This window comes from Bos mutus, chromosome 10 (assembly GCF_027580195.1).
Source record: "Bos mutus isolate GX-2022 chromosome 10, NWIPB_WYAK_1.1, whole genome shotgun sequence".
NCBI classification, from domain to species: Eukaryota; Metazoa; Chordata; class Mammalia; order Artiodactyla; family Bovidae; genus Bos; species Bos mutus.
Genome location: NC_091626.1, coordinates 53,947,378 through 53,972,719, shown reverse-complemented (window position 1 = coordinate 53,972,719; position 25,342 = coordinate 53,947,378). Strand labels below are relative to the sequence as shown.

Genomic DNA, 25,342 nt, shown 5'->3' with positions numbered 1-25,342 from the left:
CTGGGAAATCCCATGAATAGAGGAGCCTGGAGAGCTATAGTCCACGGGATCACAAAAGAGTCAGACACTGCTGCTAAGTCTCTTCAGTCATGTCCCACTCTGTGCGACCCCATAGACAGCAGCCCACCAGGCTCCCCCATCCCTGGGATTCTCCAGGCAAGAACACTGGAGTGGGTTGCCATTTCCTTCTCCAATGCATGAAAGTGAAAAGTGAAAGTGAAGTCGCTCAGTCGTGTCCGACTCTTAGCGACCCCATGGACTGCAGCCTGCCAGGCTCCTCTGTCCATGGGATTTTCCAGGCAAGAGTACTGCACTGGGGTGCCATTGCCTTCTACTTAGTGACTGAACAACAAGCAACAACTGTAACAACAACAAGCAACAATTGTAAAAATCTGATATTCACCAGATCAGCAAATTTGGAAATTTTTACTGTGCAGACCCTCTTCAAAAGTCATTTACAAAATATTAGGTAATATTGATCACATATCTGAAAAGCAAACTATTTTAACATATAAGGGGGAAGGTATTTGAACCTTTGGCTCGTGCCTGTCTTTAAGCCAGTTCCATAACTGTCTTAAAGTGTTCTAATTTATCCTTCATTTTGATTGAGGAAACTCTCAGGAGACATCTTGTCATAAATCTAATGACATATTCTGTCCCCTGAGAAAGCCTAGTTAGTCTTGATTTGGTCAGTAACTGTTACAGTGCCAATTAGATGATCAGAGAAATAAAGGAAATACAACCATGGATTCCATAAACCCATAACACAAACTGTTCTTTGAATCCACAGCATGAAGCCAGGAGCATTTAGTAGTCACTCAAATGGAGAATATTTTTTAACTCACTCAGCTGCTATTATTGAGCTTTATTATGGGCCCTGAGACTTGCAGTACTCTTTGTAAAGCATTCATTTTAGCACTGTGTGAATACAGTGAGTACAGTGTTTTATGGAACTTATTAGGTCTCGGATAAAGAGGCTCCTATGAGCTATGGAAAGAGGTTCGTGACATTGTACAGGAGAACAGGGATCAAGACCATTCCCATGGAAAAGAAATGCAAAAAAGCAAAAATGGCTGTCTGGGGAGGCCTTACAAATAGCTGTGAAAAGAAGAGAAGCGAAAAGCAAAGGAGAAAAGGAAAGATATACACATCTGAATGCAGAGTTCCAAAGAATAGCAAGAAGAGATAATAAAGCCTTCTTCAGCAATCAATGCAAAGAAATAGAGGAAAACAACAGAATGGGAAAGACTAGGGATCTCTTCAAGAAAATCCAAAGGAACATTTCATGCAAAGATGAGCTTGGTAAAGGACAGAAATGGTATGGACCTAACAGAAGCAGAAGATGTTAAGAAGAGATGGGAAGAATACACAGAACTGTACAAAAAAGCTCGTCATGACCCAGATAATCACGATGGTGTGATCACTGACCTAGAGCCAGACATCCTGGAATGTGAAGTCAAGTGGGCCTTAGAAAGCATCACTACGAACAAAACTAGTGGAGATGATGGAATTTCAGTGGAGCTATTCCAAATCCTGAAAGATGATGCTGTGAAGGTGCTGCACTCAATATGCCAGCAAATTTGGAAAACTCAGCAGTGGCCACAGGACTGGAAAAGGTCAGTTTTCATTCCAATTCCAAAGAAAGGCAATGCCAAAGAATGCTCAAACTACTGCACAATTGCACTCTCTCACACGCTAGTAAGGTAATGCTCAAAATTCTCCAAGCCAGGTTTCAGCAATATGTGAACCGTGAACTTCCTGATGTTCAAGCTGGTTTTAGAAAAGGCAGAGGAATCAGAGATCAAATTGCCAACATCCGCTGGATCATAGAAAAAGCAAGAGAGTTCCAGAAAAGCATCTATTTCTGCTTTATTGACTATGCCAAAGCCTTTGACTGTGTGGATGACAATCAACTGTGGAAAATTCTGAAAGAGATGGGAATACCAGACCACTTGATCTGCCTCTTGAGAAATTTGTATGCAGGTCAGGAAGCAACAGGTAGAACTGGACATGGAACAACAGACTGGTTCCAAATAGGAAAAGGAGTTCGTCAAGGCTGTATATTGTCACCCTGTTTATTTAACTTATATGCAGAGTACATCATGAGAAACGCTGGACTGGAAGAAGCACAAGCTGGAATCAAGATTGGCGGGAGAAATATCAATAACCTCAGATATGCAGATGACACCACCCTTATGGCAGAAAGTGAAGAGGAACTAAAAAGCCTCTTGATGAAAGTGTAGAGTGAAAAAGTTGGCTTAAAGCTCAACATTTAGAAAACGAAGATCATGGCATCCGGTCCCACCACTTCATGGCAAATAGATGGGGAAACAGTGGAAACAGTGTCAGACTTTATTTTCCTGGGCTCCAAAATCACAGCAGATGGTGACTGCAGCCATGAAATTAAAAGACGCTTACTCCTTGGAAGGAAAGTTATGACCAACATAGATAGCATATTCAAAAGCAGAGACATTACTTTGCCAACAAAGGTTCATCTAGTCAAGGCTATGGTTTTTCCAGTGGTCATGTATGGATGTGAGAGTTGGACTGTGAAGAAGGCTGAGCGCCGAAGAATTGATGCTTTTGAAGTGTGGTGTTGGAGAAGACTCTTGAGAGTCCCTTGGACTGCAAGGAGATCCAACCAGTCCATTCTGAAGGAGATCAGCCCTGGGATTTCTTTGGAAGGAATGATGCTAAAGCTGAAACTCCGGTACTTTGTCCACCTCGTGCGAAGAGTTGACTCATTGGAAAAGACCCTGATGCTGGGAGGGATTGGGGGCAGGAGGAGAAGGGGATGACAGAGGATGAGATGGCTGGATGGCATCACTGACTCAATGGACGTGATTCTGAATGAACTCTGGGAGTTGGTGATGGACAGGGAGGCCCGGTGTGCTGCAATTCATGGGGTCGCAAAGAGTCAGACACGACTGAGCAACTGATCTGATCTGATCTGATGCTTTCTTGGGGCTGGTCTCTTGGGCTCTACTAGGAGGCTTATAACACAGAAGCTCTTTGGCTTTGCATATCAGTTGAACTCCATTTAGAAATTACTGAAAATGAGCTGCAGTTAGCATTAAATTAGTGTAAATTAATTACCAGCAAATCAGTTGCAAAATTGAAACCATCCCCACAACATTCAGTTTTGACTTGTGTGAGTTCTTATAACTCCTCACGAAGACATTGCCTGGAAGATAGTGCCAGTTAGAAATGCAAATTTTCTGATGTTAAGGTTAATACAATACACATTTTTCTCAGAAGTTTCTGTGTGTGTTCTCTGTTACTCCCTATTACTTTTAAAATGAAAAAATTAGGATATATTAATCTAATGCACATACTCACCAGGCCCTGGATTGGACATAAGGAACCTGAATGTAAGATGGCATGTCTGCCTCCAAAGTGTTTAACTTCAGCCTAGAGGCCCTATCAGCGTTTATAGGAAAATGTGCTGATAAAATTGAGATGTGATCAGAGTATTTGGTAAGCATGAAGGATAAATGACTAATTTTACTATATGACGAGAACTTCCCCAGTTGAAAAGTGGAGGAAAATCATTCCAATCATAGGAGCTCAAAATGTACAAAAAGATTAAAAGAAGTAGCTTCATTGGTTTGTTACGGCTAAATCATGGGTTGCATGGGTGGGAGCTGTGGAGACTAAAACCATGGAATTAACTAGGGCTGGTGTTTTAAGGACCCTGCATACCATAAAAAGTTATTTAGTTTTTGTCTTATATTGTATAATAAATAGTGAAGAGCCATCAAATTTTGAAGTGAGAAAATGACATGCCTTGTTTAGACACATAACTGGTAATGATACTGTAAAGGGTAGATTTAGAGAATCAGTGAGCATGGGCCCAGGAGAGGGCTACCAAAGACAGGAAATCAATGAAATGGTTGTTGAAATAATCTAAAATAATAAGATAAACTAAAACAGTTCATTGGAGAGAAGGCAGGTGTGAAATTTTGGGGGCTTAGAACTTGACTCATTACATGTGGGCCTGATGGAAGACCTTCATGTATAGCTATTATGCCTAAGGGATCTATGAAAAGATGTACAACATCATTAGCCATTACAGAAATGCAAAGTAAAAAATTTTAACTGTAGTAGGATACCACTGCGTACATATTAGAATGACTAAAAAATTTGTAAATGTCAAAACTGCCAATAACAAATGCTGACATGGATACAGAACACCTGGAACTCATGCATTATTGTGGGAATGCAAAATGGTACAGCCACTCGGGAAAACAGTTCAGTGTGTCTTAATGAAGTTAAATATGCCTGTGCCATGTGACTCAGCCGTCCCATCCTACATGTTTACCCTAGAAAAATGAAAATGCATATTCACACAAGAACCTATACACAAAATGTATAGCTCAAGTTACTGTTCCCACAAACTGGAAACAGCAGTTGTCCTTCACTGGGTGAGTAAATAAACTGTGATATAGCCATATAGTTGAGTTACTCCTCAGCAGTGGAAAGCAATGAACTCTATGGCTACTTGCAGTAGTTTGTTGATGGATATCACTGGCATCATGCTGAGTGAAAGAATCCATTCTCAAAATACACTCTGTATTATTCCAATTATGTGACATTCTTGAGAAGTCAAAACTATAGGGATGGAGAACAGATCAGTGATGGACATAAATTAGGGGTGGGAGCGGGGTTAACTACAAAGATGCAGCACGGGCCATTGATACTATGAAATTGTTCTGTTTTCTGATTGTGGTGGTGGTTGCATAAACCTGTACATGTGTTGAGTAGAACCATACACCACCAAAAGGTCAGTTTTTTCAATTTAAAATAGAAGAATGAGGGTCTTGAGACGAGATGGCCAGGGTTTGAATTCTAGCTGTCCTCACACTTGGTGTGATCTTGGTTAAATTACTGTACCTCCATAAACCTCAATTTGCACAGTGTCCAGGATATTGAGGATTAAGTGTACTAGAACGTGCTGAACCCTCAACACAGTGCTCTTGTACATAGTAAGTGCTTAGTAGCTGTTAGCTGCTTATAAATCTAATTAGGTGAAGAGGAAGTTGGACTGATTCTCAAGAGTCCTGAATGGATGATACTTCACTGGAGTAGAGCTTCAGGAGTAAGACCGGGTTTGGAAAAGTGGGAGATTATTTAGTTCAGTTTTGCTTGTATTGGGTTGAAAAGTTTGATATTCTGGTGGAGATGTCTCTAGGAGCTTAATATATGGCTTTGATTTCAGAAGATCTGAGATAGTGAATCACTGCTGTACAGTTTGGAGTTAAGCCTACGCACTGATGCTGTCCTGCTCCAAGGGACCCAACATTTTTTGTCTGAGCTACAAAGATTTGAGTGGAAGAAACCACTTGTCAGCATAATTGTAAAATGAAAGACATTTTCAGGAAATGTTTTTCCTGAAAGGTCATTTTCAGGAAAGTAAGGCACTTTCAACAAATCTCATTGAAATTTCAGATGAGATCATATCTATATTCTTAATTTGGTATAATTCTAAACATTTATCAGTTTTTTACTTGCTGCAAAAGATAAAGGAATTTTGATTAAGAAGGAAGCAAAAGGGATCAGGCAAATCATTGCTGCTTTATTATGGGAGAAATATAGCTAGCAAATTCCAAATTGTATTTTGAATTATAGCAGATCACAGAGGATATTTTGTGCTCTTCAGTGTTTGAAAGCCATTTTTTAATTTTTTTGGTAACTCAGTTGAATGCAATAGCAATACTGTTATAATTTGTATTTCTGCCTCTTAAATTCAGAGGACTGCAGAGAGTGTTAAAATGACAATGCCCCATTAAAGAACAAATGCCTTTTACTCTTGTGCTGTATATTGCGTTGTCTTAAAATTGTATCAGTGGCACCTTATGGGATGTTACATTCAATTTTATTTCCCACTTTAGAAAAGATCATTTTGGTGAGAGAAAAGAAAGGGAGCAATAAATGCTTATATTTTCTTAAATATTTTTCTCCTTGTTTAAAAATTAAGGTTCAACTTTCCGTATCAAAACCAAAAAAAAATAATTGGGAAAAGAATTTTGATGGTTTTTCCTGGACTTTTATATGCTTAGTCTTGAATAGTCATCACCTTTCGAAATACTCTAAAACATGAAAAGCTCTGTGAAAAACATCTGTCTTGTTATTAAATGAGGTGTAATTTGTGAACAAAAACCTTACTCCTTTTTTTTTTTTTTTAAAGATAAAGCAAAGTTGTTTTTTTTCCAAGAACAAAATTGGTGCATTTGCCTAAATGGTCATCACTTTTGTAGGTTTGAAGTTGTTTTACTGCTTTAGCAGCTGTGTGTAAGTTTTCTAGCAGACAATAGTGGTGGGAAGGGGGGACTCGGTTGCATCTGGTTTCTCTTTGTAAAATGCCTGAAAAGTTGATATTTAGTACTTTTCTTGAGAAAGAGGTTCATCGGTAGAAGAACTTTTTTAGTACCTAAATTAGCTTGGTGTGTTTCATATGCCTATGTTTTGTTTTCTTAAAAAAAAAATGGGGAGAGAAAGAAAAGAATAAAGAAAATCATCTACCCTAAAACTGCATAGCACAGATAACCCTTTGACCTTTGGCACTGGGTAAAGATTTACAGTACTTGTGGAGCCTCACTTCTCATGCCTGACTGAAAAGAATCCTAAATAAAGTAAGGCCCCTGTGGAGATGGAGAAAATAAGCAGGGTAAGGAAGTTCCATTATTTCAAGTAGCTCTGTTTTTTTTTTTTTTTTAACCAGTTTATGAAGTGAAATACCAATTGTGATATGTTTCCGCTTTTGAGTCTTATGTCACTTAAGTATGAGGTCTGATGTTACAGTAGTTAAAGAGTTGGGGATGCAGGAAGCAAAGTGTCTTTCTCCATTTCCTTCATTCTCAGCAAATATCCCTTCCTGCTGCCTTCCTCAAAGTAAATTTCCACCTGAAATTTCTTTAGGGCGATATCTCTTCTTTAGGGAAAGCAGAACAACAGAAAGCTTTAAAAAAAATGCGCTATTGAAATACAGATGAGAATGGGAATTGCCAGTTGTTTCTTTCTCTGTATGTTAAGTGCTCAAGTTTTATTTCAGATATCAAATATAAAAAGTCTATGAGAACAAAATTAGTTCCATGGTTTGTCTCCCGAAAAAGTATTCTTAAAATTTTATTTTATTCAAGTATAGTCGATTTACACTGTTGTGTTAATTTCTGCTGAATGGCAAAGTGATTCAGTTTTATATATCACTTTGTCATTCTTTTTTAAAATATTCTTTTTCGTTATGGTTTATCACAGGGTACTGAATATAGTTCCCTGTGCTATACAGTTAGGACCTTGTTGTTTATCCATCCTGTATATAATAGTTTGTGTCTGCTAATCCCAAATTCCCAATCTATCCCTCCCCACAGAAAAAGAATTTTTAACTTCATTCCAAATGACACAAATTAAGATCTTTGAAGAAACTTTTACTATCTAATGATGTTCACATCTATTTAATAATTAACTAACTTCTTTACATTGAATCTTTATGTATCTCTCTCCTAAAATATTCCAGTACTCTCTATAACCCTTTGTATTTATATTTTGAAGGTTGTTAAGTTTATCTTCTGTTACCTTTTCTGCTTCCTTTCTACATGTGCTAATAAAACCTCATTAAAATGGTAACAAATGAAAGCCATGTTTCCTTGGTATTAGGAAGACACTCATAATTTTTGATCAACTCTTGACTGTTTTATAGTGCAGAACATTCCCAGTGGTAATTTTATGAATGAAGGAAAAACTTCAGTAAGCCTTTTCTTCTTATTTTTAAAACTATGTAAAGCATGATAAAATGCTTTACATGAATTGCAAACAGTTTTCCTTCCCAGAAGGGAAAACTCTTGTTGTAGGAAATTAAATTAGGGCTATCCATTAATTGTCAACCTTCAGACCACTCTGGAAATTTCTGGTCAATGTAAAGAATCTTTAGATGTGTGAGGTCTTTAAAAATCTAAGTAAGTTAAAGGAGAGAAGGTTTTTTAAATACCACATTAGCACATGAAAGAAACTTCAGAGTGGAGAGAAAAAAACATTTGCTGCATAGCAGTAATTATACTTGAGGGTTTTGTTTTTTGTTTTAAGCTTGTTCTTAAAAAAACTTAGTGCAAATGAAATGTTAAGCTTTGTACCAATTACACACACCGTGAGGTAGAGGGGAGCTATAAGACAGGCATTGCTGTAGGAAAATATTTTTATATCTTAACGCTTTAAAAGTATTTTTGTATGTTTCATAATGTATATAAAAGGACAGTCACATATGTATATATTATAAAGGGTGTATATGAGTATGCTTGCTAGAAAAAATTATTAATGAGTAAAATGAAAAAAATGTGGAGACCACTATTCTAAAATAGAGAATTGGTTGTTTCTAAGTAACTACCCAAATTATGAAGCTTTACAACAAGAAGAGGAAATAGACATTATAATCAAATCACCATATGAATTATATTAATAATTGTAAGCTTTTGTAGGTGCTGTGGTAGAAAAGTATACAGAGTTGTAAGTTATAGGGAACACTATATAGTTTGCTAGTAAGGATCTGGTTACATTTCCCTGAGAAATTGATAATGAATTAAGATCTAAAGGATAACAGAAGTTAACTAGGTGAAAGACCCGGATGGGATAATGAAAGATTTAAAGGAGGCATGGCATAAACCATAGTCATAGACTAAGAATCAAAACAGGCTAAATACTGGTATATTCCTATTTAAACAACTTGACTTATCATTTGATTTGGATAAGCTGCTGTGATATCATAATCCTGACAGAGTTTATTGATATTGTACTTTTCCATTTTGAGATGTTTGAACTCTTGAAAGATTTTGTATAATATCTCAGAATGTAGGCTGCCCTATAAGCAGAGGCTTCTTAAGTTGGCCAAGATAGCATAACTCTATTGACACTTACATTATTATAGAAACTAGAGTGGATACTTCAGCTGAAGGTGAAAACGGCATCTTAGCTTTCTCAGCATGCCAGACGTTAACAATAACTTAGGAAATCTGTGCAGACAGTAGGCATCACATTTTGCCTGTTTATCACAGTTGATACATCTTTCCTGGTATAATATGTAAATATATCTAGCTTGACATTATTGAAAATTTATGTACCTCCTAACTTCCTTCTAAGGGAGATTTGAAGTAACTCAATATAGAAACACAAAATTCAACAAAATTAAAAAGAAATAGGTGATATAAGGCCAGAGTTAGTGAGGGTTTTGGATTAAAGAACCACTCATATTAATAGTGGGAGTATAAATTGATACACAGCTTTTCTAGAGATAATTAGGCAACTCCAAAAGCGGGTAGAATAATAAATACACACTCTTTTACCCAACAACTCCATTAACAGAACCTGCCATAAAAAGGTATTCTAAACATGCACAAACATTTAACCACAGAGATGCTCACTGTAGTATATGGGGTCATTTATAACTGTGAAAATCTGGAGAAAACTGAAATAGTCAGTTTTTTGTTGTTGTTTAGTCGCTAAGTTGTGACTCTTTGCGACCCCATAGACTGTAACCCTCCTGGCTCCTCTGTCTCTGGAATTTCCCTGGCAAGAATCCTGGAGTAGGTTGCCATTTCCTCCTCCAGGGAATCTTCCCGATTCACGGACCGAATTGGTGTCTCCTGCTTGGCAGGCAGATTCTATACCGCTGAGCCACCTGGGAAGCACTACAGAGGTTTAATAAAATAAGCTATGGTACATCCATACAGTTTGAATAAATGTAGACATTAGAAAGAATTTTTTAGGATAATATGTAATAATATGAATAGTTATCCATAGTATATTAACTGAAAAAAATTATAAAGTACAAAATATACTGAATATGGGTGCATATGGATAGGAAATGGAAGGAAAAACATAACACTAGTGTTCACAGTGCTTATCTCTAGGTGCTAGTTTTAAGAATATTTTATTTTTATTTCTTCTTTTGGCTTGTCTGAGTTATATAAATTTTCTGTAATAGATATATTTTATCATAATGAGAAAAAACAGTACTTCATCTGGATGACCAAGTATGATGATTTTTAGTATGGTTTCCCTTTCTTGAATACACTCCCACTCTTTTCATAAAAATGGCCTTTTGTCTCAGAAGAAAAATCATGGCAGATGGGCCTTAATTCTGACCCTACAAAACTATAGAAACTACTTTGGAACACTCTTTTTCAAGGGCCCATTTCTCTATGCACATATCCACTCTGAGAAATTACAGTGATTGTTTCAATTGTATTAATTTTCTTTCAATCATATTAATTCTCTTTCCCATGTTGACTGAATTGCACACTTCATGGCCATGATTTCTTCGTTTACGCTGTTCTCAAGCTGTGTGTATTACAAATTGGCATTCCATTGTGAGTCGTTGAGAGTTAAGGAAAGAATCTGTATTTGCATTACTTATACACAGAATCTCAGATATTTCTGGAAATCTTGTAAGAACCTAAAACCGTATTGGTACTTTGCATTGTCTTGTCAGGCTAGAGTTCATTACAGACATTCATATGGATAAACGTAGATAAATAGATAATAGAGATAAAATTGCCCACTAAGAAAATTACACTGTTCTGGAGTTAGGAAAGCTTTTGAAACTATGTGAGTGTGTGAAAGTCGCTCCTGTGTCCGACTAGTTGTGTCCGACTCTTTGCGACCCCATGGGCTCTACAGTCCATGGAGTTCTCCAGGCCAGAATACTGGTGTGGGTAGCCATTCCCTTCTCCAGGGTATCTTCCCCAACCCAGGGATTGAACCCAGATCTCCTGCATTGCAGGTGGATTCTTTTACCAGCTGAGCCACAAGGGAAGCTCTATGAAATTTCAAACTATGAAAGCCCTATGTGAAACTATGAAATCTAACAAATTTGCAGTTACAAAAAATGTGGATTTTAAGATTTATTTCCCTTAATAAAACCAAAACCCTATGTTAAAGTCATAGTCTGACCTGTATAATAGTCTTTCCAAAAACATTTAGTCTGAATCTGACAATGAGGAAACAATTATTATAGATAAATCCAGATGTGAGATAGTCTGTAAAACATCTGGACAGGATTCTTCAAAGAATGTCATTGTTACGAAAGATAGGAAAAGGACAGGGAACAGTTCTAGATGAAGAAGCAGTGATCCTTAGTTGGATTTAGGAATTGCAGATGAGGGGTGTAAAGGGTATTATCAGTAGGAAATTTAAAAACAAACTATATATCAGATAAAATCGTGTTTTTGTTAAATCTACTGGATGTAATAATGGTATTCTAGTTATATAAGCGAGGATGTCTTTGTTCTCAGGGGAATCACGTTCAAGTATTTAGGTGTAAAGTATACTGATTACAAAAGAAAAACTGTTTGTGTATATGTATACTTGTACATATGCACATACAAATAAGAGAATAATAAATAAGAAAAATACATCAAAATGTTTAAAAAATAATTTAAAAGGTTAAAAAAGCACTGTGTGTGTTCAGTTGCTTCACTGTGTCCACCTCTTTGTGACCCTACAGGCTGTAGCCTACCAGGCTCCTCTGTCCATGGGATTCTCTAAGCAAGAATACTGGAATGGGTTGCCATGCCCTCTTCCAGGGGCTCTTCCCAACCCAGAAATTGAACCCATGTCCCCTGCATTGCAGACAGATTCTTTACAAAATGCCCTGTGCTGTGTGGTTAATCAGTTCCTTCAAATTGAGAGTGGTTATGCAATGATTATGCACATGGTTAAAACAAAAGCACTTATGAAATAACTGATTATATAAAACAGTTTTCTAGTGATATGTGGGATATTTAAAAGTTATGTCAAGTGGTATACATTGTAATATAATTTTACCTACTGAGAAATAAAGTTCAGAAAATCAGATTCTTTATTATCCTGCAGAGTAGCCCCTCCAGTTAAAGCATATTTGAGGAACTAAAAAAAAAAATTATTTCTTTAAACAACTAAATGTTTCTTCTATCCATGGAATATTTATAAAATGATATTTATAATCATGTATCTCTTTTGTGTGTGGGGGGGTGGTCCACCAATGGCTTGTAGGACCTTAGTTTCCCAACTGGGAATTGAACCCAAGCCACGGCAGTGAAAGCGCTGCATCCTACCACTGGACCGCCAAGGAATTCCCTGTAATAATATAGTTCAGGTTGAATGTAAGAAAACTTAGGTCTTCTGTTGAATATTTTATTTACCAGAAAATATTTTTAGTTTAATTCCTCATGCTTAAATTGTTTCTAATTCTCTATCATATGTGTTGAAAACTATTTAAAGACTTATTGAATAACTGCCAAGCACTCTCAAACATTTTCAGTGTCTTTCAGTACCTGAAAGACTTAAGATTTATATAAAATTTGGGTGGACCACTTATAGCCAAGTAACATGGTAATGACCTGCACCTGCTTGTATCAAAAAACTCTCAGAATTCTCTTATCTGTTAACATCAAAATCAATTTCAAAGTGATAAATTCAGCAAAGATGAAATAAATTGCTGTAACAGTGCTTTTTGTGAGTTCTAAAGGAGGTATAAATAAATAACACAATAATGTTTTATCACTATCACTGATGAAGCTTATATTTCACCAGCTTGCATTTCATACTTGAGAAGAAATTTTAGACTGGTTTCAAGCTGTCTACCTGCTTCTCTCCCATCCTGTAAGCATGCTTTTAATTGCCGAGGGCTGAGATTTGGAGGAATGGTTATCAAGCCACAGATGTTTTTGCCATGAAACTCTGCACCTCCAACCAAGTCACCGTGGTTCAGGAGATGATAGATTGTATTTTCATGTTGCCTCACAAAAAGGTCAAAATGGCATGGTGAGCCCATGACAGTGAAAGGGAGAAATGTTAGTCCTGGAAGGAAATTTATTTCATGGCTTCAGGGGAAATGTGGTTGTCATGAATAGGCTCTCTCTGTCAGTCTATAAAAATATTGTTTGTAAGGCAATGATGTATGTCAGACAGACAGTGTCTGTGTGTTGGCAGACAGAGCAGCTACTTAAACAAATGCTAAGCCAAGTATAGTAGCATAAGTCAAGTACTTTGGATGTTTGTAGGGGTAAGGATTGCTCTTGATAGAAATATCAACATAAAGGAATTTACTTCATTTTCTGTAACAACTTTAAGTAAACTTCCTTTGAAAATTTTATAGCCTCTTAAAATGCTCCCCCCCAAATTCTGACACTTTTCTGGTGTTTGAAATTCTTGTCATTGGCAATTGCTCTGTTTTATTCATTTTTATTCATTCATTTATTCATTTTAAATTATTCAGGAACATATAGGTCGGGCTAGCCTTATTAACACTCCTCCTATAAGGATGTTATCAATTTTGAAACTGACAGAGCAGGTAAGCCCCTGCTCTTTTGGAGTCTTTCTGTTTCTCCTCCCAGCCTGTAGGAATTATCAACCACGGGCATAATTCCATGAATTGATGGTTTGGTAAGAGAGGTTCAGTGGCAGTCAAAATTAGACAGTTGAGGTGATTTTCTTCCACAGAAATTCCCAAAGGGAAAGGAATGCCATAAAAAGAAGATAAAAGATCAAAAACTGTGTTTGTTGGAGTCTCCAGTATCATTTTCAGATTTGTTTTCTCAGTGTTTGGATGTAAATCAGATTCACTCATGGCAATATTGAAGAAGAAATCTTCAACCCCAAATATTTCTTATCCAGAGAGCCCTAAGTAATACATTTATCAAAAATGAAAAGTAGATTTTTTTAAAATAGATTTTTAAAGTCTTGAAAATCTAATAGATATATAAAAATGAAATCACATAATTAAGAAAGAAATATCAGTATCACAGTATAATTGGGAAAGCCTTATACTTCTGGATTTTGCTAAACAATCCCAGTCTTTTGGGGAAGGTTTTTAAAATAGAGGTGAACAATAGGGTATACTTACTTTGGTAGGAAACTAATTCTCACACGTCATATACAAAGAACTTTCTTCCAAATTATCCTAAACGCAGTAGGAGAGGGGATGTTTTTACTGGGAGTGAGAGGTGTTATTTGTCTTCAGGCCCTTGGAGCGAGGAGGTACAGAACAAAAGGAACTGAGTCATTTCAAGTTTAGACAAATACTCAACCAACAGCTTCCGTAGAGAGCTATTCTGCAGAACACTTAAGGAAAGTTGGGAGAGTGGGGGATTTCCCACTCCATCTGCCATTCTATCCATTTTACACTCAAATAAATATTCTGTATTATCACAGATCAAATTTATAACATTCTTGGCATGGTGATCATACAAAAAAAAACCTTTTCTTTAAATTTAAATTCAAATGAAGTGAATTATGTTTGTGATTAACAGTCCCTTACAGAAATTCAATTTAACAAAAGAATAAACTTTTAATATAGGTTTAAAATTTGCATTGTTTTAGCTAAAAGTCCTTTGCTTTTATCAGAACACTAGCACGTTTATGTAAGGCATTATTTCAACCTTCGTGAACTAGCTTTTTCCATGCTTAACATAAATCTGATAATACAAGACAAAGAAACCCCTCTTAGAAGAGACTTGCTCTCCTAATTTGCAACATGGTTTAGAGAGAAGAGAAACACTAGTCTTTCACAGTTTAGATAACTTGAAGGCAAACCACATCATTCAAATGTGATTTGTGTTTTTGTTACTTTGCTTAAACATGGCATTTTAGAGTTATTTCACTCTGCTTTCCGTTCCCACCCATCCCCCTTAGCATTTTTTCTGCTCCTCTGCTGTTGGACCAGACTTGGTCTGGCCCCAGATTCTGTGTCAGAGGCCATGACCCAGGTGTCACAGTGGTCCGTACTGCTGGCCTCTTCTCTGAATAATTATATGGGGGTATTGTGTTAGAAGGACAGGCTTGGGGGCAGTGCAGTCACCCTGGCTATCCAGACCAAGGAGCTCTCCAGTCCAACCACAGGGGAACAATGGGTCTGAAAAGGCTCACACAAAACCTTGTAGCACAAAAGATTAAATTAAAAATGGACATTTAGCCAGACACTAGTTTCATCCCTGAAAATGTCACCTTTCTCACTTATTCTGAGCATTTCATACTTATACAGTGTTCATATATTGACCTTCTAGCAGCAGATTTTCAGATTGCTACTTTCAGATTACCTTTGCATGTGTATTCTAATTTATTTGATTATTTTTAATCCTTTGAGGATATCTTGTGACACTGTTGCTAGTATAAGCAAAGCTTTCTTTAGCAGTGGTTTAAGTAAGTATTTTAAAGTAATACATAGTGATTTTTAAGGTAACCCTTTTTGTCCTCTTAAGATGTTTTATTAAGCTGTCTGTAAATTGAACAAGTGGCAGGGGGCTGTCCAGAGGAGACGTGATTGCTTTACCTTACTCTGGCCCTAGGAGGATTATTTTTCCCACCACCTGATAAGTTTCCATTGAAGGATGGGTAATAAAACTCATTGTCTTCATGAGGTTTAAATGTTAGAAATGTCAGAGATGGACTCACTGCTGTGGAGTATGAGTTTTCTCATGGTCCTGATCTCAGGTTTTCCCTGAATTTTGTCCACCTCTGATCTGTCCACATGGGCCTGGCTCTTGTCAAGGCTTCTGGAGCCTCACCAGCAAGCCCCAGCCAGAAGAAACAGAGGCTTGGTTTTCATGACCCTGATGTTATCTCTTATTATTGTCCACAGCTAAATACTTTGTAAATAATTGTCTTCTAGTATGCATTGTCCAGGAAGCCAAACTTCTAGAAATGTCAGTATCATCGGAAAGAATCCATAAATGGTGTCCATTAGTTTTACCATCTGTCTTTATCACCAGTCAGAGAGCACTTGGTCTTTATAGCATTTGGGGGAAAGTATTGGTGTAAGAGCTTCCTACAAAGTGAGTCTTCTAGTTTTTACCTTCGAACCTGTGTCTCTTACGTCCCCTGCATTGGCAGGCAGGTTCTTTATCACTGGCACCATCTGTGCCAGTGGAAGCCCCAAGGGTAGAATAGTGATCAAAATCCAGAAGAATTGAAACTCTGTAAATGTTTTCTCCTCAAAGTAAATTTTATTCCTTACTGGTTAAATGTATGATTTTTTTTTTTTCCTAATTGTGTATTTGATTACTTTGAATGTATATTAATATCACCCACTTATTCAGAGCCTATTTTAGAGATAACCTAAACCCGGAATCAAGCCAGAAAAAGGGTTGAAGTCATAAAACCACTCAGTAGAGAGGATGACATTCTTTAGAATGTGTTCTCTTAATTTTACACTTGTACTCAAATTTTGCTCTCTGATTTCTTAAACACCCTTGATTATAAAACCACGGACCCCTGATTTTATCACATATCCCATAAGCACAGTATTGAAGCCAAAGGACAATAAAAGCAAGTTTTAAAAAGCCCAACTACTCTATGTTGTAGAAGATATACTAAGTGAACTTACAGTAAGCCCAGCTTATTTTTAGCATACTAAAGAATCAAAGAGATTTGAAATAGATGGGGGGTATTTTATATAGAAAAAAATGGTTAATTTTTTCCCCAGTTTTATTTATTTATTTATTTTACTTTACAATATTGTATTGGTTTTGCCATACATAGACATGAATCCGCCATGGGTGTACATGTGTTCCCCATCCTGAACCCCCCCTCTCACCTCCCTTCCCATCCCATCCTTCAGGGTTAATTTTTTGAGGGAAGTCAGTTTACTTATATAGAAGTGTATTTATAAAATAAAAATAATAATTCTTATTTTATAGGGTTGTTGTAAGTATTATTTAAGATAAATGCAAATAAACATATAGTAGTTTGTTGGCATATCGGAGAAGGCAATGGCACCCCACTCCAGTACTCTTGCCTGGAAAATCCCATGGACGGAGGAGCCTGGTGGGCTGCAGTCCATGGGGTCGCTAAGAGTCGGACTTGACTGAGCGACTTCACTTTCACTTTTCACTTTCATGCACTGGAGAAGGAAATGGCAACCCACTCCAGTGTTCTTGCCTGGAGAATCCCAGGGACGGAGGGGCCTGGTGGGCTGCCATCTATGGGGTCGCACAGAGTCAGACACGACTGAAGTGACTTAGCAGTAGCAGTTTGTTGACATATAAAAGGTACTACATTTTCCCAACAATTCTTTAATATTATTATCACAGCAGTTCATATTTATTGTAGAACAGTTACAGGAAGCAAAGTAATTAAAATTTTGCCATATAGAGCCAGATACCACTATTAACATTGTTACACATCATAATAATAATGCATTTTCATTCCCTTCGTAACTCTGCCTCAGATGTCCCACCACTTCCTTGCTCCTTAACTCCATGTTTCCTGCTGCCTCTAACCTCACCCCTTTCTGATGAATTTATTCTGTTAAAGGACCTAGATAACCAAATGTCATTCTTACTCTTGATGCTCTCTCTGCAGCTTTGGATATTGTCAACCAGCCTTCTCTTGGTTTCCATGGTATTTTACTTTCCTCGTTCTCCTCATGAGTCTTCAAGTCCACGTCCCTCCCTGCCCTCAGTTTCTAGTCATTGCTGTCTTTTCTGTCCTGTAACACCCCTTCTTCAGTGTGAATGACTGCTGAATGTGGTTCTTCATCCTAACTGTTGGCTCCAGTCCACACTTCCAGTCACCTGCTGGTCAGCTCCACTCCAGTGCTTCTCTGGCATCTCGGATTTGGCATGTCACTGGCTCCGCCGAGCATATCCTCTTCTATTTCTGTTGGTCAACCCAGGCTGGAAACTCGGGAACTTTCATACTCCTTCTTATTCATCCTTTCTCTCAACAGTCTTATTTAGTCAGCTATTTCCCAAGTATATGTATAAAATCTGCAATGTCTAGCCTGGCTCTCAAAGCCCTCTGAGATCTCACCCCCAGCCCAACTTTTCTTTGTGACCCTCACTCATGCACCCTATACTGAGCACTTCTTTATCACTCATCCTTGATCCTAGTGTTCCTGTCCCCAAACCTTTGTTTATACTCTTTCTATTGCCTCCATCTCTTTTTTCCCCATGCCTACTAAAAGGTCAAATTCTGATCAGATGCACTTCTGTGGTGTCCTCTCCATGCCCCAAACTACTAGTAAGCTTCCCCTCTTTTTTAATTCCCTTAGAGTTCCAACAAATCTCTTTGCACCAGTTACTCCTATCTTGCATGGTGCTTATTTGTATCTTTGTCTTAACTCCCCTAGTACATTATTACCTAAACAAATTTGAGAGCAACTGAAATATTTCAATTTCGTAATCTTAAAGACAAGGAAACTGAATGCCAGGATGGAGACTACCTTTGCAGCCACACTGCTACTAAATCCAAGATTAAAATCCAAATCCCCCAATTCTCAAACCAGCCCCCTCCTCTGCATTTATTTATTTAGAACTAAAAAGCACCTACTCAGTGCCAGACATTTTCCAAATCATTTTATGTATATAAATTCATTTAATCCCCATTTTATAGAGGAGGAAACTCAATCTGAACCCAAGTAGTCTTATCTGCTCCCAGGGTCTGTCCTTTCACCATTATACCATTCTGCCCTTCTACATGAGAGGGAAGAGGGATTAGGGGTCATAAGATGCTTCTCGTTGTCATTCAGTCACTAAGTTGTGTCTGACTCTTTGCAACCCCATGGACTGGAGCATGACAGGCCTCCCTGTCCTTCACTATCTCCTGGAGTTGGCTCAGCTTCATGACAATTGAGTTGGTGATGCCATCCAACCATCTCATCTTCTGTTCACCCTTCTCCTCCTGCCCTCAGTCTTTTCCAACATCAGGGTCTTTTCCAGTGAGTCGGCTCTTTGCTTCAGGCCAAAGTGTTGGAGCTTCAGCTTCAGTGTTAGTCCTTCCAGTGAATAGTCAGTGCTGTTGTTTCTAATAATTAGTTTATTACTATCGGTATTTTTATCTGTATATCATTTTTATTTGTAGGTTATTATTATTGTTGATGTTATACACTGTCACTACTTTAAGTACCTCAAGTGAATCAGTTTCTGTCCTCCTCTCACCGCCTCAAGAAAGATGCTTTATCATCATCACATCCATCATATAGATTACTTTAACAAAGGTAAAGAGAGAGAAAATAAACTTCCCAAGTTACACAGTAATGACCAAGGTAAATTGGAATCCAGGCTGTCTGGGTCTGACATCTCAGCCCTTAACCCTTTTGCTAAACCATCTCTTAGCTTCCTAGTAGTGCTGAGCCATTAGATAAGTTGTCTTCTGTTTGTCTCAGCACCCTGTAGAGGACAAGTGACAAAAGCAGCACCTTGCTCACAGGGTTTTTAACGTTCACATGAAATACTTCTGGGTATGACAAAAACTGATCCAGGGCAGCCCTTTCCCCTTTCTCCAGCTTTGCATTTCATCAAGTCTTTGTAATATGGTGAAACTAAAGCAGTTGTCCTGGAGGAGGAAACGGCAACCCACTCCAGTATTCTTGCTGGGATAATCGCATGGACAGAGGAGCCTGGCCGGCTACAGTCTATGGGGTTGCAAAGAGTCGGACACGACTGAGCAACTTAGCATGCACAGTCAAAGCAGTATCGCATTTCCTGGACTTGAATTGCTCTTTCATCAGTTTCAGTGGGTATCAGAGTATCTCCCACCTTAATAGCTAGATGAGTCATCCTTGTCCTTACAGGCACACAGATGCCATCTAGTGATAGAGAAGAGAAATGCAAGTTATTTTAAGTAAAACCCTGGAAGAAGGCAGGGGTTTTTTGTTGTTTTGTGGTCTTTGAAAACCTGTTGCAGTGAAAAGTGGGTGATATTATACCAACACTTTCAGTAGGTTACTTAAGATTTTGTGTCAAGATACAATTAATGCATGGTTGTTAAATCATATGATTTTAGAATAGAATTAAAGCAGGTTCTGTTTTAATCTTTGTGCATCTTTAAAAGACCTGTGCATTACAAGGAGTCTCATTGTACTGATCTTTGTTTTTGTTTTTTTTTTTGCTGCAAGTTGTTGTCGCTGAAAGGTAATAAACACCTAATTGTTAAAACTGGATATAATTAACAATAAATCAATTTGTTGTGTCCATCTGCTTGATGTATCTAATGCTAGTCCTCAGATTTTCCCATACTTCATTTATATGAAACAATCTACTGTTCTTCCATTAGGGAAGAAATCTATTAAGTCGCTTTCCTAAGCATTTATCTTCATCAGGTAGTTTCTTTGTTAACACATGATAACGTATTCAATTAATATAGAAGACATAGGTGAAGGTGGATTTGACACTAAGAGGACTATACACCATGTGACGTGGTTGCCAGAACAGCAAGCATTCTTAGTGGCCATAAACATAAAACACAGCTCCTTCAATATGTGTACAACTCTGATACACATTTGAGGGCTTTTGCCAGCTCTGCGAACCTGGGAATGTTCATGAGGACAGAGGGTAGTTAGAGCTCAGCTTCATTGTCTGCTAATTGCTGATTTGCTGATATTCTGGAGTCTGAACCTTGCTTGTATGAACGAATAGCCTTCATATCCATTTGCCTTCAGCAAGATGATCCCCAAATTTAAGTGCACCCTACTTTTGGTAGTGCCTTTTCTGTTATCCCAGGCAACTTTACTCACATAATGACAGCAGTAATGTTGTCTTTACTAATTATAGGAACTGTACAAAGCCCTTAATAGGCATGATTTCATTTAATACTGTCGAAATTCCTATAAGTGATTATATCCCTGTTTTCCAAATGAAAATAAAGCTTAGAAAACTAAGAAACTTACTCAAGGTTATACAGTTGGTAAACAGTACACATATTCATTTCCATAGTCTATCCCTGTTGGCAGATTGAAATTAAGAGTTTTCTAATCCTTGAGTCTTCTGTAAAGTGCCTGACTTTTAGTAGACACTTGATAGATGTATATTTGATACCTGTGAACTCTTTCTTGGCCAGCTAGACTTCTGGTTCTGATTCTCCCTTATGTGAAACAAACTCATATAGAAGAACTGATAGTGAGAATGAAACAAAGCGAAGAAAGAGAGGTGGGTCCTAGGACCAGTGGAGAAAAAATAAAAGGTAGAACCGTAGTCGTGTTTTAGAAAGGAGAGCTTCAATTTTGGCCACAAGTTGACTCCCTAATAAAGACAGGTTAATTTGGCTGAGATCTTGAGCACATTAACTTAAACTGACACTCCAGAGTTAAGTATCAAAATGTTTAGCCAGATATGTGTTAAATTAATTTGGGCTTCCTTTCCTGACGCTTCATCTTTATATATTGCTAAAGCTTTAGACAAGTTTAACCATAAATCCGTATGCTACCTGTCACCCCTGGGATCAGTTAAGAAATTAGCCCTGTTGAGGAGTGATTTCTATGCCCCTTGTATTGAGTTTTGAAGGAAGTGGGACCAGCTCTCTCCCCCATTTCTCATTTTCCTTCCCTCACTGGGTTTTGAGGAGGCCTGTGCTGTTCTTTGTGGCTGCTCTTCCTGACTCTGCTGGTTTCCCCTGAAACCACAGAGTTTAAGTCTGCTGAGTCTTTTGTAACCAAGCACCACATACGTGGCAGTGCTTGACTCAAGAAGGCCTCTAACAGGCCCTGGAAACTCGCTCCCCAGGGCATTTCACAACATTGATCCTAAGTCTCTGCTTTGTCCCTTTTGTATCATCACAGGGTCTTTGCAGAACTGTAGAGTTTTATGACTTGTGCTACTTTGCTGAGGTTCATTATGTGTGCACTTAACTGTACTTAACATGTTGGTCCTAAATTTTATTTTTTTATTCTGTATCTTTAATTTTGTTAATTGTGCAACTGTTCTCTGTTTTCTTTCTTAGCTGGTAACTTGTTGCCTGGTTATGGTCATCTTATGGGCTTCCCTGGTGTTTAATGATGAATTTGCCTGCCAAGCAGGAGACGTGGATTTGATCCCTGGGTTGGAAAGATCCCTTGGAGAAGGAAATGGCAACTCACTCCAGTATTCTTGCCTGGGAAATCCCATGAACAGAGGAGCCTGGTGGGCTATAGTCCATGGAGTCGCAAACAGTTGGACATGACTTAATGGCTAAACACCAACAGTGCTCATCTTAATGTTATTTGAGGTCTTCTGGTCCTTGGGTCCCCTCTTAAATTTACAAAAGTAGATGAAATGAAATTTCTAGCGAATTGACAAACAAGAATGAGCCAGGTTTTTCCTGGGGTCTCTGGATTCACAAACCAAAATAATACAGCGACTAGATTTTAAAATTGGAGTCATATTTTTATAGTCTAAGAGAGAGGAATACATGGCAAATGCAAGCGGCCCACAGCTCAGCTTGGTCCCCAGCCTGGTACTTTTTATTTTTTAAAGTAAGATTCTTTATAGAGCATGAAGAATAGATCACATGTGAACAAATGTGAATGGATTTTCCCTTTCCTTTACATTATTTTTCCTACCTAGTATGTCCTCGGAGAAGACAATAGCACCCCCACTCCGGTACTTTTGCCTGGAAAATCCCACGGATGGAGGAGCCTGGTGGGCTGCAGTCCATGGGGTCGCTAAGAGTCGGACACGACTGAGCGACTTCGATTTCACTTTTCACTTTCATGCATTGGAGAAGGAAATGGCAACCCACTCCAGTGTTCTTGCCTGGAGAATCCCAGGGACGGGGGAGCCTGGTGGCTGCCGTCTATGGGGTCACATAGAGTCGGACACGACTGAAGTGACTTAGCATAGCATAGTATGTCCTAGTGGCTCAGACAGTAAAGAATCAGCCAGCAGTGGCGGAAACCCGGGTTCAGTCCCTGGGTTGGGAAGATCCCCTGGAGAAGGGAATGGCAACTGACTCCAGTATTCTAACCTGGAGAATTCCATGGACAGAGGAGTCTGGTGAGCTACAGTCCATGGGATTGCAGAGAGTTGGGCACGACTGAATGATTAACACACACAGTATATCTTAAAAATTTTTTTTCTACTAAAATAATTTCCAAAATTATCCTGGTTCATGTTTTATCTTTTTTGTGTGGAGAGAAAGGAATCTCATTTACTCAGTGTATTGAATACTTATTTGCCTGTCTGTGGTTTACCTTTACCTGACCTCACATGGACTTGAAGGGGAAGGAGCCCAGCGCTGGAGATGGTTGCTCTGGCCACGTGGATGGGTTTCCAGGGGGCCTCAGAAGAGCTGCCTCTCCTGGTGTAGGGCTTGCTGCCGTCTGTGCTGAGTGGGTAATAGCCAGGCGTGGGGCATGTTGAGGAACCAACTGTGTTCTCTCATCTTCCTAGGACATTTAAGCTGCTTCTGTCTGATCGGCAGCAACAAAAAAGGTTAATTCTGGGTTTAAAACTTGGGGTAAGCAGCTCACTTTTTTAAAAGAGGAAAATGAAGAATCAATTTTAGGGCTAAAAATAAGTAACCATTCTGGAGAGGTGTTTATGAAGTGTTGGTTGACTGTTTGCACAGTGGAAAAAAGCTTAATCTCTCTACCTCTACTCATAACCCTCAAAAAAATCAGCTTTCTAGGCTGATTTGTGTAGCTGTATCTGTGTCTGGCTCTGGGAGAACGTGAGCTGCGTTCATCAAATGCTGTTTCATCCTTCCTTTTCTATGTCTCGTAACTCCTGGCATAACACATCACACTCAGGAGGCTGTCCTAAAGGTACTCTTCTAATTGAATAGAGATAGGATAAAGCAATATGTTTGAAGAACTTCTGCAGAGAGGTGATTGAGTTACATTTGTACCCATTCACAGGGAGAATTTGTAATGTGGGTCTCTGGATTCAGTTGACTAATGAATACAGCAATAGGAAGAAAGAAAGAAGAAAACAGATTCAAATGAAGTAGCCACTGATCTGAACAGAAGCCTTTTGAATCTTAGAATTTCAGGGCTGAATATTAGAGATCATTTCAGTGATGAAACTCAAATGTGTTTATGTTTTCTGATAATTATCTTGTAAAATTTGAAAATTTCTGTTTTAAAATGCATTATCAGAAGACATACTTACTGTGACAAAGGCACTTGTATTTGTGTAAATTTAAATGCCCTGTATTTTTGTCATAGAAATATCCACAAGTTCTTGGTTCAGCTTTGTGTGACATTGGACATGCTACTTAACACTTTTGTATGATGGTTTATAAAATAGGAATAACAAACATATGTCTTACAGTGTTTTGTTTAAAAGATATTCTCTATGGGATGGTGAAATGTTAGTCTTCTTACCTTTCTATCTAGAAAGTACAGAAATGTTCTAAGTTGTATACATTTTTCTTGTGTAATTTTGTCAGAACAGAAAAATTTTATGTTTTAGGATATCCTTTTAATGCATTTAATATTAAATATTAAAATGCATCTATTTCAAAAATATTTATACAAAGTCTTAAATTACATTGGAAAATTTAGTAAACTTCACATCTTGTTTTTGGATTTTAAATGTTTGAATTCAGTGTAGAATTTTTATTATATTATTCTAAGGTTTTTTTTGATTTGATATATCTACTAAGGATGATTGTTTTCCTTTGTGAAATTCCTATGGATTTATTTATATATGTTATTATTATTTAGAGAATTATAATGTAGAAATACATTAGAAATAGACTTGCCATATGACCCAGCGGTCCCTCTTCTGGGTATATATCAAAAGGAAATGAGATCAGTGCCTCAAAGAGTTATCTACATCCTCATGTTCTTTGCAGAATTAGTCACAGTAGACAAGCTGTGAAAACAACCTGAATGCCTGTTAGCAGGTAAATAGAAAAAGAAAATGGGGCACACACACACACACACACACAATGGAATGTTATTCAGCTTTTAAAAAGAAATCTTACCATTTTCATGACTTAAATGAAATAGAGGACATTATGCTAAATGAAATAAGCCAGAAAGACAAATATGACATGATTTCATTTATATATGGAATCTAAAATACTTAAACTCTCAGAAGCAGAAAGTGGAATGGTGGTTACCAGGGGTGGGGAAAATGGGGAGATGGCTCGAGTTTCAGTTATGCAGGATGAGTAAGTTCTGGAGGTCTGATGTACAGCATGGTGATTGTAGTTCTCAATGATGTATACTTGAAATTTACTGAGAGTATAAATCTTAAATGTTTTTACCACATATATACATACACACACAAATGGTTAAATAGTGAAGTAATGGGTCTATCTGTTAATTCACTTGATTATAGTGATCATTTCACAATGTATACCCATATCAAACATCAAGGTTATATACTTTATATATAATGTATACATTTTATTTGTATATTAAACAACTATACCTCAGTGAAGATGTGGGGAAGAAAGAATTACATTATTTCTGAATAATGTTTATTTTTGCCTTAAGCAAGTATTATTCTATAGATGTTATCATAAACACTAACATTTAAATGTATTTATATCATTAAGCTTCATAAATATCTCCTAAAGTATATTTTTTTAAATTTGTAACCACTTAATTCCTCAAAAACCTGAAAAAATTTTTTGTTTAATATGTATGAGAATCCCAGGGTTGGGGGAGCCT

The 25,342-nt window shown here is 37.7% G+C and overlaps 1 protein-coding gene across 1 annotated transcript in view; it reads left to right on the top strand.

The window, feature by feature from the left end:
• The window catches only part of PRTG (protogenin), a 153,091-nt gene that overhangs the window by 96,786 nt on the left and 30,963 nt on the right, over positions 1–25,342 (top strand). The window lies entirely within an intron of this gene.